Source organism: Dromiciops gliroides, chromosome 1 (genome assembly GCF_019393635.1).
Source record: "Dromiciops gliroides isolate mDroGli1 chromosome 1, mDroGli1.pri, whole genome shotgun sequence".
NCBI lineage: Eukaryota > Metazoa > Chordata > Mammalia > Microbiotheria > Microbiotheriidae > Dromiciops > Dromiciops gliroides.
The window spans coordinates 700,418,628-700,423,869 of record NC_057861.1 but is presented as its reverse complement, the minus strand read 5'-3'; positions in this window follow the sequence as shown (position 1 = coordinate 700,423,869).

Here is a 5,242-nt window from a genome sequence, read left to right as displayed (position 1 = left end):
CCCTCCCTCCCTCCCTCCTTCTCCATCTCTTTCTCTCTACTCTCTCTCTTCCTCCCTCTTTCTCTCCCTCCTCTTTATTTTATATATGCAGGTGTGTATACACACTACATACATACATGCATGCATGTATATGCATATGCATGTGCACGCGCGCGCGCGCGCGTGTGTGTGTGTGTGTGTGTGTGTGTGTGTGTGGTTTCCCCACAGTAGAATCTAAGCTCCTCAAAGGCAGGCATATTTTTGTCTTCATATCTCCAGTGCCTGGCATAGTGGGCCATAAAACTGTTAAAATGATTTGGCAGAAGATATAGTTCCTGCCCTTGAGGAGCTCACAATTTGGGGAGGCAGGGAGATAAGACATGCACATGATATGAAAGCTAATCTGGGTGTTTCCCAGTGGTGACATGTGCCAGGGCTGTTGTAAGACTGTTATACATACTAAAGGATTCCAGGGCAGGAAGAGGTCAATGTAGGTTGCAATGATCAAAGGAAGGGAGTTCCCTAAGGGAGTGGGATTTGAGCAGATCTTGGGAAATGGTAGGATCTGAATAGGTGGTATGGCGGTTGTGTAGAGAACAGCATGAGTAAAAGTATGGGAATAACAGTAATCATGGTGTGAGTATGGGAGTCAAAGGAGACTGGACTCTGCTGGCACTCTGGGCATCTTACTTCCATGCTGTGGCACTCTTTTCTCCACATCCAACCTTGAACTCTCGATCTTGTTCTGGAGACCTACACTACTGCCTGTTGGGAGTTCACCAATCAGTCTGGCTGCCCCCAGATGCCATGCTGCACTCCAGCCATCTTCCTACCATGCCCCCATCTTTGCCCTGTCAGCACTGAGCTGCCATTGAAGACTCCTGAGCAAAGGGATGACAAGTAGAGTTTCACCTTCAGAAAATTACTTTGTAACAACTGATTGAAGGTGGAAGTGGTGTAGAGTGGGAAATGGAGGCAGAAAGCCAAGCTGAGAAAGGATTCCGATAAGACAATAAGATGTGGGATGAGAGAGTCATCTTATAGTAGGAAAGAATAGGAAAGATGTTAGAGAACTTGAAAAGGAAAGATAAATGGGACTTTAGAACTTATAAGATATGTGTGATAAGGTGGGGGAGTAAAAGATGAATCTAAGGTTTCAAGCCTAGGCAACTTGGACCATGATCATACTTTTAGCCAAAACTAGGAAGTCAAGAGTCGGGAGCCAGTTTTGGAGTATAAGATGAATTTGGTTTTTATATATGTTGATTTTTTTTTTTGGTGAGGCAATTGGGGTTAAGTGACTTGCCCAGGGTCACACAGCTAGTATGTGTCAAGTGTCTGAGGCTGGATTTGAACACCCAGGTACTCCTGAATCCAGGGCCGGTGCTTTATCCACTACGCCACCTAGCTGCCCCTATATGTTGATATTTTAAAAATATAACGGTAAGATATCCAAATAGAAGCATCTATTTGGCACTTAGAGGAATAGATTGTGGAAAATTAGTCAAAGATGCAGAAATATATTTGACAGTTATCTGCACAACCTCAAAACATTAATTCTCAAAACAAACCAGTAAGAGAAACACAACAGGTATTATTCTTACTGTCAGATAGGGAAACTAAGACCTAGAGAGTCTAAGTAATTTGCCCAAGATAACTAACAAATTAGTAGCTGAATCAAAATTATTACCCAAGTATTCTGACTCCATGTTGGTAATAATAGGAGCAAACAGTCTGATTCTGTAGGGCTATATTCCCTGTATATACCTATATATGTCCCTTTCCTAGGAGCCTCAGAAACCCAATGAACTGGGACACTACAATGTAATTACTATAAGAAGCTTCTCCCAAAGAAACAAAGGAATTTAGAAAACACTCAAGTTAATGTGGCAAAGAAGTTATCCTACCTTGTGTTTCTATCTTTTCTATTTGTGCATGGAGTATGGGAAGGGTCATAAAGGTCATGACTGCAAAGTGGAATATGACTACATTTCCCATGAGGCTCTGGGCCTCACAGGTGACCCTGATTGAAGTTTCTAAGACTGGAATTCAAATGAGAGTATGTTTCTGGGCATAGAGTTGGGTGGTTTTGTGGACTTTAGTTGGTGTAGAGAAACTTTTGGGGAGTTGACATAATTATGTATGTGTGTGTATACATATATAGGTAGATTGTAAAGTTAATTTTGTTTCAATAAACAAAAATCTGTTTTCTCTCTTTTCCTCCTCCACCACTGAAAAGAAAAATAAAACCTTTGTAACAAATATACATAGTCCCACAAAACAAATTACCCCATTAGCCATACCTATAAAGTATGTCTCAATTTGCACTCTGTCTTCTCAAAACTTTTAGTCAGGAGGTAATGCATGTTTTGCTGTTTACTTTCTAATCATGGTTGGTCATTGTATTGATTGGAATTTTTAAGCCTTTTAAAGTTATTTGTCTTTATGATATTATTACTATATAAAGTGTTCTCCTGGTTCTACTTAATGCACTCATGTCAGTTTATACAAGTCATCCCATTTCTCTGAACCCACTTCTTTTATAATGTTTTTTTAGCACAATAGGATTGAAATACATCCATGTAATATTTTGTTTTTTGGTTTTGGTTTTGGTTTTTTTGCGGGGCAATGGGGGTTAAGTGACTTGCCCAGGGTCACACAGCTAGTAAGTGTCAAGTGTCTGAGGCTGAATTTGAACTCAGGTACTTCTGAATCCAGGGCCGGTGCTTTATCCACTGCGCCACCTAATCACCCCCACCCATATAATATTTTAAGGAAAAGTCCATTTGTTCCTATGCATTGTAATGTTTTTAGAATAAATGGGTATATTTTTTGTCATTGCTCTGATTTTTCTCTTATAACATGACTAATGCAGAAATATGTTTAATGTTATTATGTATTATATAACCTATATCAGATTACCTGCTGCCTAGGGGAGAGGGGAAGGAGGGGAGGGAGGGAGAAAAATCTGAAATTGGAAAGCTTGTATAAACAAAAGTTGAGAACTATCTTTACATGTAACGGGAAAAAAATACTTTATTAAAAAAAGAATAAATGGGTATTGGGTTTTGACAAATGCCATTTCAGTATCCATTAACATAACCAGGTAGTTTTTTATTATTTTCATCATTAATGTGATTAATGTGGTCAATTATGTTTATAGTTTTCCTTATATTGAACCAACTCTGAATTTCTGGTATAAATTCAAACTGTTTCTTAGTATAGAAAATTTTAATATAGTGTTCTTATAACTTATTAGCTAATATTTTTATGTCAATATTCTTTCATTTTTGTTTTACAAAGAAAACCAATTTTAATTGAATCGTTATAATATATTTACTAAAAAATGTTTAGGGACCCCCACGTTAATTGCTGGTTTAGTTGAATTAACATTTTAAAATGTATTTATTAAGCCCTTACTATGAGTCAGATTACTGTGCTAAACACTTTTATAAATATTACCTCATTTGAATTGAGGCAGACAGAGTGACTTATAGGGTCACATAGTGTCTGAAGTCAAATTTGAACTCAGCTCTTCCTGATTCCAGAGCTAGTGCTCTATCAACTGTGCTACATAGTTGCCTCTATTTACTTGCATTATGAGTTATTTAGGTAATTGAAGGAATGTGGGAGAAGTTCACCCCCAATATTTAAGATGAGAATGATACCCTTCCACAAATCTCTTGAAACCACCATCAGAAAAAGATTACGGGGGCAGCTAGGTGGCGCAGTGGATAAAGCACCGGCCCTGGATTCAGGAGTACCTGAGTTCAAATCTGGCCTTAGACACTTGACTAGCTGTGTGACCCTGGGCAAGTCACTTAACCCCCATAGCCCCGCAAAAACAAAAACAAAAACAAAAACAAAAACAAAACAGAAAAAGATTACTAGCTTCTTTTATGTGAGATACTTTACCCCATTCCACTTCTCCCTTCCCCTTTCTCCCAGCGCATTCCTCTCTCACACCTCAATTTTATTTTTTTTAAGATATCATTCCTTCATATTCAACTCACACCTGTGCCCTCTGTATAAATATACTCCATCCATCTGCCCTAATAATGAGAAAGTTCTTATGAGTTACAAGTATCATCTTTTCATGTAGGAAAGTATACAGTTTAATCTTTTAATATCCCATATTATTTCTTTTTCTTGTTTACCTTTTTATACTTCTCTAGGGTCTTGTATTTGAAAGTCAGATTTTCTATTCAACTTATCTTTTCATCACAAATGCCTGAAAGCATCTCTTTCATTGAATTCTCATTTTTCCCCCTGAAAGATTATAGTCAGTTTTGCTGGGTAGGCGATTCTTGGTTGTAAGGAAATCTCTCTTTAAAGTACTATATAAATGTAGTTTACTATTTTAAAAAATTATGAGCAGGATTCTATCAAAAAAACCTAGAAAGACCTACATGAGCTGATGCAAAGTAAAATGTACTGTATACAAAATAACAGCAATATTGTAAGATGATCTGCTGTGAATGACTTAGTTATTTTCAGCAATACAATTATCCAAGACAACTCTGAAAGACTTATGAAAAATGCAGTCCATCTACAGAGAATGAACTGATGGTCTCTGAATACAGATTGAAGCATAATTTTTTGATAGTTCCTTTATCTGAAGTTTTGTTTTTGTTTGTTTTCTTTTACAACCTGGCTAATGTGGAAATGTTTTGCATGTATAACATAATGAATTGCTTGAGGGAGGGAGAGAGGAAGAGAATTTGGAACACAAAGTTTTTAAAAATTGATGTTAAAATTTGTTTTTACATGTAATATGGGAAAATAAAAATTCTAAATAAAGAAAAAAGAGTACTAGTATGTCAGTGTTCATTAGGAATATTTTTCTATACTACTTTGGTCTATTTCTACTTTGGCTCTCCCTGGATTAAGTGTGGTGTGGAAACCTGTAATCCCAAACCATATCTCTGCTCATGTGTGATTTAAAAGATAAATAGCTTGAGGGATTGCCTGAGTCACAAAGAGGTTAAGTGAGTTGTTCTGAGTCATTTGGCTAGTAAGTGTGAGAGAAAAGGGATTTGAACCAGTCTTTTCTAGGATTCTATTAATGCCTCTACCAAGTAACAGTAAAAGACTTAAAACAAGACAGAAGTTTTCTTTTTCTTTTTTTTTGGTGAGGCAGTTGGGGTTAAGTGACTTGCCCAGGGTCACACAGCTAGTAAGTGTCAAGTGTCTGAGGCCGGATTTGAACTCAGGTACTCCTGAATCCAGGGCCAATGCTCTATCCACTGAGCCACCTAGCTGC